The sequence below is a fragment of the Lithobates pipiens genome, unplaced genomic scaffold (assembly GCF_037356315.1).
Source record: "Lithobates pipiens isolate NorthernLeopardFrog02 unplaced genomic scaffold, aLitPip1_a1.2 Scaffold_22, whole genome shotgun sequence".
In the NCBI taxonomy this organism is placed as follows: Eukaryota; Metazoa; Chordata; class Amphibia; order Anura; family Ranidae; genus Lithobates; species Lithobates pipiens.
Window position 1 is genome coordinate 41,399,090 of NW_027507784.1, and position 20,760 is coordinate 41,419,849.

Consider the following 20,760-nt stretch of genomic DNA (forward strand, 5'->3'; position numbering starts at 1 on the left):
TTCAAGAGGTAGACCTCAGGGTCAGCCCCAGGGTCAAAAGAGATACTGGGGGGAGGAAACCCACAAAACAAAATACTAAAACCTCCATATGAAGGGGCGCCCCCGCTCACTCAAATGGGGGCAAGACTTCTGCAGTTCTCGAGGGTCTGGCAGGAACAGTGAGGAGACGGATGGGTGGCTTTCTCAATATCTCTAGGTTGTAAACTAGAGTTCCGAGACTTCCCGTCTCCTCATTTTCTCAGATGAAACGTTCCCAGGGATCCAGAAAAAAAAAAACTCTCTCTTTCTAGCTTTGGATAGAGATAGAAAATCTTCATTTTCAGTGTGTAGCTCTGCCTTTCGGTCTAGCTACTGCACCTTGAGTGTTTACAAAGGTCCTGGCTCCTCCTTTAACCAAATTAAGGGCTCAAGGTTCAACGATTCTAGCTTACTTAGATGATTTACTCTTGATAGATCAATCGGTAGCCTGCTTAAACCAATGCTTGGTCACCGCAGTCAGCTATCTGGAATACCTAGGTTGGATTCTCAACCTAGAGAGATCCTCCTTAAAACCATCAAGGAGATTGCAGTATTTGGGTCCTATCATAGATACAGCTCAGAGGAAGGTGTTTTTGCCCCAGGCAAGGAACAGTTCTATAAGGGAACTGATTCAGTTGGTCAAAACAAAGAAGAATCCTTCTATTCGACTTTGCATGAAATTGTTGGGAAAGATGGTGGCTTCATTCGAGGCCATTCCTTAAGCGCAGTTGCATTCAAGACTCTTGCAAAACAGTATCCTGTCAACTTGGAACAAGAAGATCCAAGCTCTAGACTTCCCAATGCGTTTATCCCCAAAGTGCGTCAACACCTCAGTTGGTGGTTGATACCCAAGAATCTTCAAAAAAGGAAGATCCTTTCTACCAGTTACCTGGAAGGTGGTAACAACAGATACCAGCCTTCTGGGCTGGGGAGCAGTCCTGGAAGAAGCATCTGTCCAAGGAAAAAGGTCCAAATCAGAAATGACCTTGCAACGCGCCTGGCCCTGAAGGCCTGGACGCTCAGATTTACGGGATTGCCCTGTCAGAATCCAATCTGACAGTGCCACAACAGTGGCCTATATCAGTGATAAAAAAGGTGCTGCGCTACCATAAATACAATAAAAAATTGGAAAATATATCCCACAGAATAAAAAAAACTGATTCTAAATAATGTAAAGCAAGAATTCTTATCATAAACTTGCAAATAAAGTGTTCAAGTGTATAAAAATAGAGATGTCATAAAAACGTGATAAACTACAAATAATTTGTGTGTAAACAACAAAAATTACACTCGTGCTGTGTATCCAGCAAAATACCACTTGTGCTGTGATAAAACAAACGAAAGTGCTGCAGTGCATATAAAAATGCTAATAACACAATATTAATTTAAAATAGAAATGATCCAATGGTGAATAATAAAGTGAAAAAAATCATAAACAGTCCAAACATAAAGTGCAATTGTGCATTCACAGTGCAAAAAGAACAGCTTTCTCCACTTCAGTGATGTCCATGTGTTCTTCAAAAAATAATGCAGAAACAGGAAAAGGTTTGATTTCGAAAATAAACCCACATATAAACAAGGGGAGAATGGGAGGGATAGAGACCCCTATGTACAAGAGGAAGTGGGAAAAAGATGTGGGAGATATCTCCGAAATACAATGGAATCGAATTCTTGAACTGGCTCTGTTGGTATCACTCTCTCCCTCTCAGAGGATGTCACATCTGTTCTTATTATATAGAACCTATTATACTCCTCGTAACCTTTCAATTTGGCCGATGGTCGGATGCAAGCTGCCCCCAGTGCGGGGACATGGCGGGAGACATGATTCACATGTTTTGGAGATGCCCGAAGTCGATCCGCTACTGGGCGGAGGTGACAGGAACTGCTGATCGGGTGTTTGGAACCTCCACCAGGATGGAGGCGAAGTATTGTCTCCTGGGATTAGTTGGGGGAGTTGGAAACCCAGGAAGGAGCCAGACGGCGGTCCCGAGATGCCCATTTCAGGCAAGGAAACTGATTGCCCTAAGATGGTTGTCAGTGTCGCCTCCGTCCAGTAGAGAATGGATAAATAGCATGAATGTGGTAATTCTTAAAGAGAAAGTGTTATATATAAAACAAGGGACTTTAAGGAAACATGACAAGATGTGGAAACCTTGGTGGGAAGCCAGAGGGATTGATATGTGAATAATAATAGTGTGAAAAAATAAATATTTTAACGATGTAAAGTGACCCAATAAGAATTAAAGTAAGAGGACAAATGAAGAGGGTGGAAGTGTGCGAGAATGGGGATGAGAGGGAAGTGTGATAGAGTGGGAATCTAGATTACATGGAACATCAGCTAGGATGGCCCTCATGATACCAATCCCCTCTTAGGCCACCCAAGATATGAGATAGTGGGCATATTCACAACACATGGGGGATTGCCATCATTTCACTGTGTGAGTATCTATATAAGGCAGTAGGACAGTAGTGTGAGTCCACCCCAGATGATGACCGGTGGGTCGAAACGCGTCGGGAGGACTCCGCTACTGCCATTTTCATCTCTCTGACACGCTTGATTGTTCTTCCTGAAATGTGAGTTTTAGTAAAAAAAATTTTTATTAAAGTTTTTTAAAAAACGTTATTATGCTATGTTGGCTCCGTCTTCTCATCCTTTATGCCTACCTATGAGTCGTTGTTGGATTTGTACATGCACATGAGGAATATTGACCACATCTAGCCATCTGCTGGGATCTGGTGGGATCGTATATGATATGACTGATACATCCAATTCTTGAGACCTTTTTTGGGATTGCAAGCTGTGATTGACCCTTGAGGCGTATGTCTGCTAGGGTCATATAGATCCGGTAAGCCTGCACTCTATACGGTGGTGGGATCGTCACATGGTGAAATATTGTTCTCTTCGGTCACAACATTACAGAACCCTGGCTGATATTGGCACTTTGCACGATTGCTTTGGACTATATATCTATTTATAGACTTCATCACTGTGATTAGTGTTTACAGATATTCACAGTCACTGTTTTTTTTCTTTTTTGGGATATAATATCCTATTAATCACCATTTTTTGTCATATATACACATGTATAAGTCACTATATATATGTTTATATTTTGTACCTGTATAATATTGCATTCACTTTTGCTTTTTGGGTTATTTTATATATACATTTGAATTTATATCACTTTGTAGCACTATAAGGAGTGTATACAGGTTGAGCGCTTGCACTACATTTTTCACCGATTTCTCAGCTAAAAAATCCCTAGTTTTAGCGTGCTGGCTGCTAACCATATACACTTCTTGTTATTTTTTCATTTTCTTTTGCGCAATATTGTTGGTGTATACTTTCACCCAAGATATGAACCATCCTTTTTTATATTTTTATCTAATAAGGTTGTGGGGGGGACTGAGGGGATGTTCAATTTTGATGTATTTTGTAAACAAAATAAATCTTAATAAAGAAATAAAGTTTAAAAAAAAAAAAGGTTGACTTTTCGGTATTTATGATCCAGCTTAAGCTTTCCAAATACTGCACTGTGCATGTTATGCTCTGTTCTAGAGCCTGTAGTGAGTGATCTCTGAGCAGGAGATCATCCATATACTCAAGCACCAGGATCCCTTGAGCCCTTAAAAGACCCAGTACTGGTGCTAGGACCTTTGTGAACACCCGGTGAGCTGTAGCAAGCCTGAAGGGTAAAGCCACAAACTGAAAATGACCTCTACTGTAAATCGCAGAAGCCTCTGATGAGGCTGAAAGATAGGTACGTGTAAATACGCTTCCTTTATATCAATGGAGGCTAGAAAGTCTCCCATCTGGAGTGAGGCTACTACTGAGCAGACAGAGGACTGGATCAGTAGATATTGGTTTAGGGATCTTAGGTCCAAAATGGGCCTTGTGTCCCTGTTTGGTTTTTGAACCTTAAGTAGGTTTGAGTAAAACTCTGTGTCCCCTTTCGGGAACCCCTACCATTTCACAAAAAGTGTCAAAAATAGTAAAGACAGGAGACACTTTGGGACAAGTCCTTTATTAAAAAATAAAATTAAAATGTCCAGTGATGTCCATTCATCCTCTATCATGCCCGATGAGCCGGAAAAACAAAAAAAAAAAACGCAACAGCTCCGCCTCCATGGGAGACTCCCACAGAGTGACGCTTCTTCTCGGTGACAGAGGTCCTAAAATAGCTCTAAAGCCTTAAGTGGTTTTTGATCCTAATGCATTCCCTGCATGAAGATTTTATTTATTTTTTTAAAACACCCCATTAACTATTTCACCCCCCCAAACACTTACCTGTGTATGTTGGGGTGGCCAGGGCTGTCCCTGTTGCTGTCTTTTCTTCCCTCTCTTCCTCTTCTCACAGGCACTTGAGCAGCAGTGGGAACCTTTGGCTCCTACCAGTCAAATCCTGAGGGATCGGGGAGCAGGGCCTAGCCGCATTGTCTGGGACTATGGACGCAGGTAGCACGACTCAGGCGAGCCCTCAGGTGGGCTCCCATAGGAAGCATCTTCCTATTAGGGAGCTACGAGAAAAGGAAGAGCCAAGAACGCCAGCAGGGGACCCTAGAAGAGGAGGTTTTGGGCTGCTCTGTGCGAAACCAAATGCAAGTATAAGAAGTTTGTTTTTTTAATAAAAAGAATTGATTTAACCACTTCCCACCCAAGGCACATCATACTTCAAGTGGGGATATCTGAATGATGCCTGCAGCTACAGGCATCATCCAGATATCTTTTCGGCCGGCAGATTCCCTGCACCCCACAAATAATCATGGCGGCAGTTCAGCAGCTTGATCATTTTTACAGGCGGTGGGAGGGGACTCTCCTCCCCCCTCTCCCGCCGTCCTCCGGTCCATGCGACTGGCGAGCCGGATAATGAATCAGTCACCGCCAGAAGTCGAGCATAGAGATTTCTGGTGATCAGATGGTCCCCAGTCATCTCTATGACCCTCGGAGGCCCAGGAGCGACATTATGACAATACGTCTGGGCCGGTGGAAGTAAACAATGCTGGGGGCGCGACTGGAAAGGCCGAGACACATATGTAAACGGTAGTCAAATAAAACCTGTAAAAAAAAAAAAAAATGTTAAAGCGTCGTCTATGGAGATTTTTAAGTACCAAATTTTGGCGCCATTCCACAAGTGTGCGCAATTTTTATGACATGTTCGGTATCTCTTTACTTGAGGTAACAAATTCTTTCACATTATGCAAAAAATTTGAGCCAACTTTACAGATTTTTTTAATTCATGAAACTTTTTTTTTTATGTGTTTGAAAAAAAATTGCTGCACAAATATCATGTGACATAAAAAGTTGCAAGGACCGCCATATTATTCTCTACTCTGTCTCTACTACAAAAACACACACGAGACCACACCTTTTGCTGGAGTAAACTGGCCACAACAGCCTTTATTAAACACGTCTTAAAACTCACTCCAACAATATATCAATAAAATATATATATATATATAAACAACTTATAAACAACTTATAAACAACTTATAAACAACTTATAAACAACTTATAAACAACTTATAAACAACTTATAAACAACTTATAAACAACTTATAAACAACTTATAAACAACTTATAAACAACTTATAAACAACTTATAAACAACTTATAAACAACTTATAAACAACTTATAAGCCGATTGTAGTCCCTCCAAAAGGCACCTGTGACGGGAGAAGGTGTACTTGCAGGCACAGCAGTTGCGGCTGCCCCAAACCCAGAAAAAGCTGATGCTCCAGCACCTGAGGTGGTGGTGGTTGCAAAGGAAAATGTAGAAGCCGGAACGGCTTTTGTGTTGTTGAAGCCAGATGATGCTCCATCAGAAGCGGTCGTTCCTGCAAAAGTAAATGAAGCTGCGGATCCCGTCACTGCATTGCTAAAACTGATTGCTGGTTTGTTGGCAAATCCTGAAGCAGTGGGAAAACTGGAAATAGGCCCTGCACTAGGTGCCTGAGAATCCGACTTGAAGCTGAAACTACTGGCAGACTGAGGTGCACTGCTGGCGGAGGAGCCTGCAAAAAGTACCAGTTACTTACCGGTAACTGTCTTTCTGGGAAATCTTCCAGGACGGCACACCTGAGAGATGAGAGGCTCCTCCCTACAGGAAACAATCAATCGACAGCTGTTTTAAGTCCCCACCCTTCCCCTTGATCCTCAGTTTGTAGAGAAGTAACTCCTGAACCAGGTTCACAAGGGAAATCATTCCTCATAGGTACTCACCTTCTAGTGTTCTAGAATTTTCCCTCCTCCAACGGGCGGGAAGTAGGCCTGCCGTCCTGGAAGATTTCCCAGAAAGACAGTTACCGGTAAGTAACTGGTACTTTTCTCAAGTCATCTTCCAGGACGGCACACCTGAGAGGATAAACAAGTACCTCAGGCCTACCTTAGGGTGGGGCCACTGCAAAACCTTCTTGGCGAACCTTGGCTCTGCAGTGAGCTTTACCTCCACTCCATACGCTCATATGCTTGATGAAGGCATGTTAGCTGGATCATGCGGCTGATCTGCAGGTCTGCTCCACAGATGTTCCTGCCTTTTCCGCTTCAGATGCAGTATCTAGGTGAAATGGGCTCTTAAAAATGGAATCAGAAAACATGTTAAACTTGTAGGTTAGCAATGTTGCCTATCTCACACATCTAACAACCATGGCCTATTATGCCTGTAGGTGCTACTTAGAACCACTAAAAAGATAAATAAGAGACCTGTGTAAGACAAGGACACTACATTAATCAATAAGAGGGCCTGTCTTAACACTATCCTGTTGAGGGAAATAAAACTGCTTCCTTTTTATCTTTATGTTAGCAAAAGACTAAAGGGAAGCCTACTTAAGGGAAATAGATTAACAGAAGCTTGAACCCTGGGTTTAAGGCACGCCCAATCTATGTCCTTACTTACGCCTGAGAGCCTTCTTCAGGAGATTAAAGTCCCTAGCAGGAGTAGACTACCCATATTGCTATGTCTAGTTTTGCTAAAAGGGCAAAATGAAGGCCATGCACCGAGCCGAAACCTATTCGATCGGGTATACATCTTTATACTTCATCCTCAGGCCCTAATACTCCTCTGAACAGAACTCTCCAAGTTCTTACTAAACAGGGCGATTCATTATCCCCTTCCTCCAGTGTCCCATAACCCTACAGGGCTTCAACCCTAGGAAATGGTTCTGGCATCCCTGAATGCAAGTGGTCAAGGTTTTCTGACATGTGGCAGCTGCAGCCCGAACTCCTGGCCCCTCCATGGAAAAGAAGGCTGAAATACAAAAAGGTGATACATGCATTAATAATATCACAAATAAAATGATCATAGATTGTGGGCACGGCACAATAGATTTAGACAGAAAGGACACAAGCATAGACAACAATGTTGTGTGCCTGAGTGTGACTAGCTAAACCAATATATCAAATATGGGAAGAGACCCAAATCTGAACCTCAACGTAGACAAACAGTCCTCATAGTCTGGTTTTCTGATGTGCTGCCAAGACGTAAAAACATTAAGACTCAAGCAAACCCTAAATGCTGCGCATTTCTTTAGTGCAGCTAGCTAGGTCATAACTGATATATAAATACGGAAAGGACAGGAACCCCCTTTACTGTTGTGCTTTACCTATGTACAGCAAAATAAGGCTATAAAGACAGAAAGACCCAAACTTCTATGTTGTGTATTTCTGACAAACCACCACAGTTATAAGATTAATATGAACACCAACTCCCGTGTTGTGCATTTCTGCTATGCCACAGGGAAAAATATGGAACACAAGACAATCCTTTCTGTCATGCACTTCTGTAGTGTAGTTCAGATAGAACCAACACTGAGAAAGGACACAAGCAACCTGCAGCATTGTGTTTTTCTGAAACAGAAAGCACCAACAAGCTTCAATCTTGAGTATTTCTGCTGTGCAACAACATAAAAGCAGACACTGAGGAAAAAGACAGACAGCCTTTACAGCTGCAATCTTTCTGGTCTGCTGCAAAATAAAACAATAACGCCATGATGAGTATTCCTGCTGTGTAGCAAAACCTCAATCAGAAGGGACAGATAAGTTTAGGGTTCCCACACCCGTGCGACCCAACCTGCGACTTGGGACTGCAAGACGCATGAGAAGTCATATACTATGGCTTCCAATGGGTACCATTTGTGTCTGTGCAACACCAGCAGTCCCTGATTCCTGGATCCACAGACCTCAAGATTACACAGGTCGCAGGGAAAAAAACAAATAGCAATTTTCAGGTCGAACAAGTAAGGGGTCCCCAATGCTGTGACTCCCTGGAGGATTGCAGCCAACAAACCCCTGCTGTGTATCCCTAAGATGCAGAAAGGTAGATCCATGAGAAACACTGCTTAGCCTGATATACAAACGATAAGGCAGTAAATATAGGACATACAGGACACAAACATTCAATCTTTGTGTATGTCTGATGTGTAGCAATATACCAATACTGAGCAGAGAGACCAGCATCCTCAATGTGTCTCTCAGCTGAGCAGCAAAAACAAAATCAGAAAAAGACAAGCAACCTTCACTGCTGTGTCCTTTCTGATATGCAGCCAATAAGGCAGTATATGCAAGACAAAGGACAGACAACCTTCAATCTTGTATATGTCTGATGTGCAACAATATAACAATTCTGAATAGAGATAGCACATCCATATTGAAGCGATTTGGCCTTGCGACTCAACATGTCAAATCGCATGGCTAAAATCAGCACAACACCACTTTGTGGTGCTACATGGATTACCAAAGGCAGTATATGTACTACACCTGGCAGGGGTTCAATTTGTATTTCTACTATGTAGCCCAACAAATTCGAACCATCAATTTTCACTGCTGCCTTTCTGATAAGGCAGTAATACAGGACACAAAACCTCACAGACCTTAATGCTGTATAAATCTGATGTGCAACAATAAAACACTATGAATAGAGATAGCACACCAATATTGAAATGATTTGTCATGCAACTCAACATGTCAAATCGCATGTTTAAACTCGGCAGCCATTGCTGTTAATAGCACTGTCTGAATCAGCACAACGCCACGCAAATCAGGATCATCAGACTTCACTGCTGCCTTTCTGATAAGTAACCAACAAGGCAGTAAAACAGGACACAAAGCCCCACAGACAGACCTCAATCTTGTGTATGTCTGATGTGCAGCAATATAACCATTATGAGCAGAGATGTCACCAGACTCAACGATGTGCATTTCTGCTGTGCAACACAAAACCAGAAAGTACAGACCACCTTCACTGTTGTATTTTTCTGATCTGTAGCCAAACAAAGCAGTACCTTTAGTATATAAAGGACAGCAAACAAGCTTCAGTGCAGTGCATTTCTGATGTACAGCAATATAGCCCTTATAAGCAGAGATGTCACAAATCTCAATGTGTATTTCTGCTGTGCCACAAAAACATCCCAGCAAGGACAAACTTTCACTACTGAGGTCTACTGGTGTGCAGCCAATGAGTCGTCATGGTCTATCCCTTTATGAAATAACAGGCAATTTATTTCATAGGCATAGCCTGGGCTGTAGATACTAAACCTCACCACCAGAGAAGGAACAGATCCTAAAATGGTTGGACACCCTACTATTAGTAGTAGTTGTTGTCCTACCTTACCTCCATAGACTGAGCAAACGCTAGCCAGCACATATCCAGGTGGTGCTGATTAGCAACTAAAGTCTCAATGAGCCCAGCCCTAGAGACCAATTTAAGACCTCTCTAGAAGAGGTGGTTACCAGTTTAGCCTGGGAGGTAAATAGCTATTTGCAGGCTTCAAACAATTAATTATGTAGCTCTTGCATAGGTTTGCACAGAAAATCCTCAATTAAAAGGATGTAGGGAGCGATCTATGGTGAATCGCCTTTAGATCTGCCACTGAGTGGATTGTAGCCCAAACCAATAAAAAAAGTTTCTTCTTACCTCCTACACTATAATATAAACACAGTGTAAAGGTGGAGTGGGAGGTTGGAGCTTATGAAAGTTAACTATAGCAGGCAACCCCCAAAAGGAGGATCTGTGACAAGGGAACCCCTACTGTGCCACACAGTAGCTTGGTCTCTGCCCATCCTTGAATGTTAGGTCAGCTTTTAAACATTGTGAAGCAACTTCAGATTCCTAGCAGCTGGGCTAATAGGGCCGGTAACCTAGTGCACCTGCTGACCAGGGGAGCTTCTGAATCCACCAACCACTGCCCAATTAATAACCTGTTCAGTGGTATACCTGGCCTGTAAGTAACTTTGTATCTACCAGGTCCCCTCTGTACGCTATATTCATCCCTACTAATGTACCACAACTGGGCATGTAGGGAGAGGCTGGCAACCTACTGCTGCGATAACCACAGTGTCTCTGCTGTAAGAGGGAGCTGTGGCTGGTGGTTTTAGCAGTGGCGTCTGCGCTATTTGTATCCCGACCCCAGGTTCTGCACTGCACCAGTCAGTATATACACGGGGAAGGGGGAGCAATGGCCTACCTACCTCTTTCTCATCTGAGGTGGTTTAGGCACACTCGTTCCTCTGCACCACCTGTCCACCATACAGCTTCTCTGATGTAAGAGGGAGCTGCGGCTGGTGTTTTTAGCAGAAGCTTAAGGGCTATTTGAATCCAGACCCCAGGTGAGATCTCAAATGCCCAGGAACCCTCTGGCTGGAATTGGGGATTTTGCAGCTAAATTCCCAAGGCAAAAGGAAAGTAAAGTACTCACCGTTGTCGTCTTCCTCTTTTTGCCACAGCCAGCGGGCTTGCTTTTCCATCCTTATGGTCCACACGCAAGGAGGATAGCCGCCAAAGTGCTCCCCCCCCCCAACTGCTGTCCCCATAGGGAGGTGCCAGGTTAGGCTGTGTCCTGCACTGTACCAGTCAGTCTATATACATTGGGGGGGGGGGGGGGGGGCAATGCCTTCCATTCCTCATTCCTATCTTCATATCTGAGGTGGTTAAGGCAGACATCCACCGTAGTAAACTGGTGCCTCCTCGCTCTAGAGAAAGGAGGATGTGGGCGCCTGCTCCTACTGACTCTCAGCCTTCCCTCCTGGGTAAGAACGCCGCTGCCATTTTCCCGAAGTTTGAAAATGACGCGGGTGCTTGTTGCCACGCCCTCTCCGGCAGCCCACGCGAGCTACCGGGGACCCAGGAGTCGGGGACAAGCCCCCTGGAAAGAACCGATGGCCAGCACCCCCGTCTGAACAGCCACCTGTACAGGTAAGGAGGGGGAGACAGGATAATGGCCCCTGAAGTTCTGGGTACACCACTGTACCCAGGGTCCTTCAGCTCTCAGGGGGGCTCTTCCAATTTCTGCTGCCCGCCCTGAGGAAAAGATAGGGGAACCCCCCAGGAAGGACAAGAATATCCTACCAGACCCAGAGGCTTCCCAGGCTTGTGGTCCGGCTCCCAGGGGGAGACCACCAGCCCCAGGCTTCGGGTCATTTGGAAAAAAACAAACAGTTTCGCTGTGTAGGGAGAAACACAATCAAAAACTGAGGATCAAGGGGAAGGGTGGGGACTTAAAACAGCTGTCGATTGATTGTGTTTCCTGTAGGGAGGAGCCTCTCATCTCTCAGGTGTGCCGTCCTGGAAGATGACTTGAGAAATAAGAGATTACTGTTAAATCAGTGTGAGGCAGTAAAACCGTGGATCAGCTGCCTGCTCTTTCTGCCCCCTGAATGCACGTCTGAATGAGAAAACATTCATAAAGACAGGCTATAATGGATTACTATGCTATAAACCGCTTTTTTATTTTTTAGCAACTTTTTTTTTTAATTGAACACTGACTATTGCACATGTTCAGCATAGATGCCTGGAATCTGTAAGAAGTCCCATTTGGCAGGACAATGTAGCTCCAACACACGTGTAGAAGTTACATTATCAGTGCCTGCCCACTTGCTGAAGAAGAAGATGTTGGTCCAGTAAAATAATTCCAAGAGCATGGCAGCCACTGCAACAGAGTGGCAATGGGAAGCCCGGAATGGTCATTGCTGGAAGAGGATAAGCTTGGGAGGTAAATGGGCCATAATGTGCAAGATGCTGTGTATGCATACACATAGTCACAAGTGCTTCCAACTCCAGACAAAATCTTTTTTGATAGAGTATAGCAGGGTTAGAAAGCTTAAAGTGATACTAAAGTCAGTTATTTTTTTTTTAATATCAAACATGTTATACTTACCTGCTCTGTGCAGTGGTTTTGCACTTGGCAGCCCAGATCCTCCTCTTCTTGGATCCCTCTTCCTGGCCCCTCCCTCCTGTTGAGCGCCCCCCACAGCAAGCTGCTTGCTAAAGGGGCACTGGAGCCGAGTCACAGCTCCGTGTGTCCATTCAGACATGGAGCTGTGGTTCAGCCCCCCGTCTGATTGGCTAATTGACTTTGACTGACAGCAGCGGAAGATAATGGCACCACTCCTGTGTCTCTGCCAATCAGGAGAGTCCCAGAAAGCCAAGGCACTCATGCACATCACTTGATAGAGAAACAAAAATAGGCAAACAGCTTGTCTTCAGCAAGCAAAAACTATCAAGTCCTGGTGCAAAAACAGTCCACACCCCTCCAGTCCCACTCATTTTCAAGTTTCCAGCTGCCTAAGGGCTCTTTCACACAGGCGTTGAAATGAGGTGATTGTGTCGTGTTTTATTGCTTCCCAAGCGCCTATTAATTCCACACTGAATTGTTACAATAGGGAGTGGAGGAACGTGTTCACACTGCAGCGTTAGCATTGCTGCGAGGCCAAAATAATGCTGCCTGCAGAGTTTGGTAGCCATTGACACTTTGCAACGGTCTCCATTCACTTCTTCCCTTCACGACAACCGCACCTTAAACACACTGTAAACGCGTCGATGGCATTTTACAGTGTGGTTGAAAAGGGTCAAAAGTGGTAAGTTCCCATACTGACCTTAAAAAAAAAAAAAAAAATACGACACACAGGGCATCTGCGAAGTGTTTAGCAAGCGTGTCTGGGCCACAAGCTAGTCCACATTGCTCACTCAGCTGTGTTCTGCTCTCTCCCTCACAGACAGGTGCCATCTGTTTCTTCTTCCTTTTCTGGACTTGGTCTCCATAATCAGGGTTTGAAGATTTTTCCCTCCCAAAACCCTTGAAAGTCACTAATGTGGACTTACCAATCCAGAATATACTAAAAAAAAGGAAGTCCTCTCTTCTCCAGCCAGACTACCCCAGATCCCCTCACCCTGCATGATTGCGAGCCCCTGAGTACTCAACAATGTCTTCAAACTGTCCCCCTTAAAAGGGACCACAACCCAAATAGTGAGGAAATATACCTGCTGTCCAGGACCCATCCCTGTCATTCTGTGCAACATTTAAAAGGTTTGTTTGTTTAGTTAACCACTTGCCGACCAGCACACGACGATGTACGTCGACAGAATGGCACGGGCAGGCAAATGGGCGTACATGTATGTCCCTTTAAATTTGCCGCCCTGCCAGCGCTGGTCGGGACCCCCCGTGAGTCCGGTCGCGGGACCCGCGGACTCGATCGCCGCGGGCATCCCCACGATCGTCTCACGGAGCGGCCGAATGGAGAAGTGCCGTTGTAAACAACATTTCTCCATTCTGCCTAGCAACTAGTGACGCTGATCTCTGCTCCATGTGATTGGAGCAGAGATCAGTGTTCACTAAATGAAAGCCCAACCCCCCCACAGTTAGTAACACATCCCTAGGAACACTTAACCCCTACACTGCCACTTAACCCCTACACTACCACTTGTTAACCCCTTCACTGCCAGTATCATTTACACAGGAATCACTGCATTTATATAGCAGTGATTACTGTATAAATGACAATGGTCCCAAAAATGTCCGATGGGTCCCCCACAATGTCGCAGTCACAACAAAAAAAATAAAAAAAAAAAATCGCTGATCGCCGCCATTACTAGTAAAAAAAAACAGAAAATTATTATTAATAAAAATGCTATAAAACTATCCCTATTTTGTAAACCAGGGATCCTCAAACTACGGCCCTCCAGCTGTTGCAAAACTACACATCCCATGAGGCACTGTAAAACTGACATTCACAGACATGACTAGGCATGATGGGAATTGTAGTTCCTGAACAACTGGAGGGCCGTAGTTTGAAGACCCATGTTGTAAACGCTATAACTTTTGCGCAAACCAATCAATAAATCACTTATTGCGATTTTTTTCACCAAAAATATGTAGAAGAATACGTATCGACCTAAACTGAGGGAAAAATTTTTTTTTTATATATTTTTGGGGGATATTTATTATAACAAAAAGTAAAAAATGCGTTTTTTTCAGAATTGTCGCTCTATTTTTGTTTATAGCGCAAAAAATAAAAACCGCAGAGGCGATCAAATACCACCAAAAGAAAGCTCTATTTGTGGGAAAAAAAGAACGTCAATTTTGTTTGGGAGCCACGTCGCACGACCGTGCAATTGTCAGTTAAAGCGACGCAGTGGCGAATCGCAAAAAGTGGTCTGGTCTTTGACCAGCAAAATGGTCCGGTCTGTAAGTGGTTAAGGGGCAGAGATTAGCTTGCATTTAAGGACATATTAGTGAATTTGACTGAAATATTTTGCACTGAAGGGCCAATTGTACAGTGCAATAGTCAATTTTTCAGGGATTTAAAATGTCAAAAGTTAATTTGAACAGGATGTTTCTGCATCTACAACACAATGGCTGTTTACTGAAGCTAAATCTAAAATAGAATTAAAACTAAACAATGGTGCCATATGGGGTGTCCCCAAGTAAAGCTGATGATTTTTTATCCACCTGATACAGTAATCATGTCTGTGCTGGCCTACTGGTGTTCCCTTTATCCCATCAGTAATCAGTGTGAGCAGTATCCACATACCAAAATGTATGACTTGCATAACTTTAATGGAAACTCACTTGCAGTGGGAAAGGAAGAGTTTTGTTGTCCTCCAAACATGGAAGCTGAGCTAATGGCAGGCTTGGTTAGCTCTTTGACCTGAGGAACAATAAACCAAGAATTAAAAAAATAAATAAATAAAAAATAAAAAAATAAATAAATGCACGACTGCAAATGTATTCTTTAAGGCCCATACACACGATCAGACTTTTTGACAACATGCAAATTAGCTGTTTTGGAGCAACATCCGACCGTGTGTACGCTCCATCGGACAAACTTTTTTGGTTTTCATCGGACTTTTGTTGGCTGTGCGAACGGACAAACTTTCTGGCAACAAAAGTCCGATGGAGCAAAGTCTGATCGTGTGTACAGAAAACCATAGGACTTTTGTACAAAGTACAAACAGGCATGCTCAGAACCAATGCAAAAGATCAGACAATACAGAAGTTGACCAAAGGTGGCGGTAAAGAGCAGAAAAACCACGTGATTTTGTGAAAGTTGGTTGAAAAAGTCCTGCTGTGTGTATACAATACAAGTTCAGGGCCGACGCCCTTTGTACAAAAATCCAAGCGAAAGTTTGTACAAAGTCCTATCGTGTGTATGAGGCTTAACAAATATTGCTTTAACACTTAAGGCCCATACACACGATCAGACTTTTTGACAACAAACATGCAAATTAGCTGTTTTGGAGCAACATCCGACCGTGTGTACGCTCCATTGGACAAACTTTTTTGGTTTTCATCTGACTTTTGTTGGCTGTGCGAACGGACAAACTTTCTGGCAACAAAAGTCCGATGGAGCAAAGTCTGATCGTGTGTACAGAAAACCATAAGACTTTTGTACAAAGTACAAACAGGCATGCTCAGAACCAATGCAAAAGATCAGACAACAATACAGAAGTTGACCAAAGGTGGCGGTAAAGAGCAGAAAAAACCACATGATTTGGTGAAAGTCGGCTGAAAAAGTCCTGCTGTGTGTATACAATACAAGTTCAGGGCCGACGCCCTTTGTACAAAAATCCAAGGGAAAGTTTGTACAAAGTCCTATCGTGTGTATGAGGCTTTAGTTGTTCAAGGCCCAGTCTAAAGCCTCATACACACGGTCGGACTTTGTACAAACTTTTCCGTGGACTTTTGTACAAAGGGCTTAGTCCACAAGTTTGTATTGCATACACATGATCGAACTTTTTGACAACAAACACGAATGTAGTAACGTCACAACGTACTGATGACACTTCAAAAGAGGACGTTCAATTACTCCAGCGCCACCTTTGGTCAACTTCTGTATTGTAGTCTGATCTTTTGCATTGGTTCTGAGCATGCGCATTTGTACCTTGTACAAAAAGGTCTTATGGTTTTCTGTACACACGATCAGACTTTGCTCCATCGGACTTTTGTTGCCAGAAAGTTTGTCCGTTCGCACAGCCAACAAAAGTCCGATGAAAACAGAAAAAGTTTGTCCGATGGAGCGTACACACGGTCGGATGTTGCTCCAAAACAGCTCATTTGCATGTTTGTTGTCAAAAAGTCCGACCGTGTGTACGGGCCTTCAGGTTCATTTACACTGGCAAAAAATATCCCAAAAATATTCCAGTTCAAACACACCGTGGTTTTTTTTTTCGTTTAAAAAAAAAAAAAAAAAAGTGTTTTGAGTCTGCATAAAGAGTGACATAAAAACACTTGTAAAATCATATAGATACACACACACTTTTAAAAACACAAACATGTGTAAAGGCCCATACACACGATCAGACTTTTTGACAACAAACGTGCAAATTAGCTGTTTTGGAGCAACATCCCACCGTGTGTACGCTCCATTGGACAAACTTTTTTGGTTTTCATCGGACTTTTGTTGGCTGTGCGAACAGGCAAACTTTCTGGCAACAAAAGCCCGATGGAGCAAAGTCTGATCGTGTGTACAGAAAACCATAAGACTTTTATACAAAGTACAAACAGGCATGCTCAGAACCAATGCAAAAGATCAGACAATACAGAAGTTGACCAAAGGTGGCGGTAAAGAGCAGAAAAACCACATGATTTGGTGAAAGTTGGCTGAAAAAGTCCTGCCGTGTGTATACAATACAAGTTCAAGGCCGACGCCCTTTGTACAAAAATCCAAGGGAACGTTTGTACAAAGTCCTATCGTGTGTATGAGGCTTTAGCTGTTCAAGGCCCAGTCTAAGGTTCATTTACACTGGCAAAAAATATGCAAAAAAATATTCCAGTTCAAAACACATCGTGTTTTTTTTTTTTTTTTCGTTTTTTTTTTTAAAGTGTTTTGAGTCTGCATAAAGAGTGACATAAAAACACTTGTAAAATCATATAGATACACATACTTTTAAAACACAAACATGTGTAACACTACAAAAAAAAAAAATACTGGATGTTTTTGCAGCAGCCGTTTTTGGCTTCAGACAGTTTTTTCTACAGTCAAACTCTCCAGCATTTTATCCTATGTGTCCATGCACGCATAGGCTGTTATCTGTTTTTGGCTGTAAAAAAAACCCCACAACTAGTGGGTTCTGAGAGGCAGCTTTCAGCTGTAAAAACGTTCCAACGTTAAAAAAAAAAAAAAAAAAAACACAGAAAAACACGGCTCCCCAGCGTTTAACGTTTTTGATCCATTAAAATTTTTATTTTTATTTTTTTTAACGCTAATGCTGAAGAACGCTAAAAAATGCTATTGCAAAAACTTATAAAAATGCCAATAGCTTTGCAGTGAGTTTTTCAAAGGTTATTATAACGTCCAGTCTGCACGAGGCCTTAAGCCCCATACACACTATCAGATTATCTGCTGAGTTTTTCCTTCAGATTTACCAAATCCATGTAGTAGAAGGGCCGGCCTGATTGCATACACATTGAAACTCCTAAGGTTTGTCCTCATATTATATGGTTTTGGTAAATCTGAAGGAAAAACTCAGCAGATAATCTGATAGTGTGTATGGGGCTTAAGTCTGAAGCTTACCCTCACAGTACTCGGTTTTCCTTAGTCTTCTGAGGTAAAGGACACGCAGTGTATATCTGTCGTCTCAGAGACTGAGGAGATCCTGTTTGCATTTACTATTTAGTGATGCAGAGCCCAGCACTGAACTCATTACATAGGTGCCATGAGGATCACCCATCTCCAAATGAAGACTGAAGAGGACCAAGCGCATTGCCAGACTAGCCCAACGATTTTGGATAAAGACAAGTATAAACTAAAATAATAAAAGCATAAAATACTGATGGGTGAGTGTCCAGGCAGCTGAGCCCAGAGTTGTGCTTTACAGGGAAAAAAAACAAAAAACATTTAAAATCTGAACAACCAACTACAGCAACAGAGAATTGTCATACTTGTTTTATGCAAATGTAAAATGCAAGCCTAGGAGTCATTTCAGTGTTTTGAAACAACAGATGCTAGGGTAGACTTGACAATAAAAAATACAATTAAAATATTTTAGAGAAGTTCACCTTCATGTTCCCAATCCTGCAGCTCCCCCCCCCCCCCCAATGACAGCATGCCGGGGGTCAGGGGTGTACCTAGAGCATTCGGCACCCAGGGCCCATCCTATATCTGGCACCCCCCCCCCCCCCTCAACTGTAAAAACACCCTCCTCTGCCCATACTTTGCATTATCTACTGTCCTCAGGGACAGATCTGATCCAGAGACCCCACTGTATGGCGATCTCTAGATCGGATCTGTCCCTGGGGACAGCATTGGCATTGATGATTTGATTCAGATTTGGGAACTGACCTGCTGACAAGGCGTGTTGCTTGCTGGATGTGGATGGGATCTGATGGCTGCAGGGAAGATGGCAAGATGCTGCTGTGACCTGCTGCTTGCTGGACGGATCTGATGGCTGCAAGATGTGGGTGTAAGTCCCCCCTTTATCAGATCAGCTCATCTACTCTATACCTGGTTTGTGAACACAGCAAAACCACCCCCCCTCCCCTTACCAGGTAAGATCACAGCTCAGCTACTATAGGTGGGTGGTGGTCACACAGCAATATACAGCACACGCCTGCCTTCTGCAACCTGTGCACGGCACACGCCTGCCTTCTGCAACCTGTACACGGCACACGCCTGCCTTCTGCAACCTGTGCACGGCACACGCCTGCCTTCTGCAACCTGTGCACGGCACACGCCTGCCTTCTGCAACCTGTGCACGGCACACGCCTGCCTTCTGCAACCTGTGCACGGCACACGCCTGCCTTCTGCAACCTGTGCACGGCACACGCCTGCCTTCTGCAACCTGTACACGGCACACGCCTGCATTCTGCAACCTGTACACGGCACACGCCTGCCTTCTGCAACCTGTACACGGCACACGCCTGCCTTCTGCAACCTGTACACGGCACACGCCTGCCTTCGGCAACCTGTACACGGCACACGCCTGCCTTCGGCAACCTGTACACGGCACACGCCTGCCTTCGGCAACCTGTACACGGCACACGCCTGCCTTCGGCAACCTGTACACGGCACACGCCTGCCTTCGGCAACCTGTACACGGCACACGCCTGCCTTCGGCAACCTGTACACGGCACACGCCTGCCTTCGGCAACCTGTACACGGCACACGCCTGCCTTCTGCAACCTGTACACGGCACACGCCTGCCTTGGGCAACCTGTACACGGCACACGCCTGCCTTGGGCAACCTGTACACGGCACACGCCTGCCTTCGGCAACCTGTACACGGCACACGCCTGCCTTCGGCAACCTGTACACGGCACACGCCTGCCTTCGGCAACCTGTACACGGCACACGCCTGCCTTCGGCAACCTGTACACGGCACACGCCTGCCTTCGGCAACCTGTACACGGCACACGCCTGCCTTCGGCAACCTGTACACGGCACACGCCTGCCTTCTGCAACCTGTACACGCCTGCCTTCTGCACCCCCCCCCCCCCCCCCCCCATCAGGTCAGCTACACTATACCTGGGTGGTGGTGGACACAGCAACCCCCCTTCCCCTTCTATGACAGGCCAGCACAGTTAAGGATGACAGGACAGACACACTCCTCCAGCGTCTTCTCACAACCCACACACCCCCTATCACCAGCTCACCTCGGCTCTCAGCTTCAGCTGGGGAGGTTTAGACTCCGGAAGATGATGTGGACACAGAATGTAACAGCAGCCACCCCCGTGATGAATGATGATGACACACTCAGCTCGGCTGCTCAGCAGTGGTGGGTGGAGCTAGCAGGGGAAAACAGAAACTAGACCATACTATTTCGGCCGCAGTGCTGGGGGTGTTCCAGCTCACAAAAAACTCACGAAAAACAGAGCAGCCAGAGCCAGGGATTCCCTTCAGGATTCTGTCAGACAGTGTCTGAGTGAAGAGTGAACCCCATAGCAATGGCACCCAGCCACTTACACCCCCCTCAATGTGTGGCACCTGGGGCAGAACGCCCCCCGCCCCCCGCTTGGTACGCCCCTGCTGGGGATCTACTCCCTGCACCCACTTTCACAATTTAAAAACACTGCAGCAGTGTGGGACTCTGCCCACATGGCTGCATTATTCACAAGAGTCCTGAGAGTCAATAGACTACAAGTACTGACAGACATCCTTAGCAGCTGAAGGCTTGTAGCTCTCAATGAACTACCAGGGCGCTGGTGAACATCATTGTAGTTCATTGGATCTTCCTGGACTGAGGTAACTGCTTGCCCATAGTGGAGGTATGAGCAGACAGCGACACTGACAAGTTTGCAGGAGCCTGACACTGCACCCACTTTCTTCTGATCGCTGGTGCAATGCTTTCCAGGCTCCTAAGAAAAGAAAAAAACATTGTAAATGCTAATTTTTTACCTGCAAAAAATGCACAACTTATACTTTACTTGCCTGTAAATGTAATATCTTGGCATACAGTGCAGGACATAGCCTGAGCAATCATGGATCCTCCTAGCTGGTACCTTCAAAGTAAATCAATGCTGGAAATCTTTTGAGGA

General features: G+C 44.5%; 1 long non-coding RNA gene across 1 annotated transcript; it reads right to left on the reverse strand.

Annotated features, from left to right (window-relative positions):
* Positions 1-5,385: 5,385 nt before the first annotated feature.
* On the reverse strand, positions 5,386-20,005 carry LOC143923663 (uncharacterized). Its single transcript, XR_013261752.1, has 3 exons — positions 19,879-20,005; positions 14,857-14,935; positions 5,386-6,030 (listed from the first exon to the last, which is right to left on the reverse strand). It is a non-coding gene; the product is annotated as an uncharacterized LOC143923663 (long non-coding RNA).
* Positions 20,006-20,760: the final 755 nt, after the last annotated feature.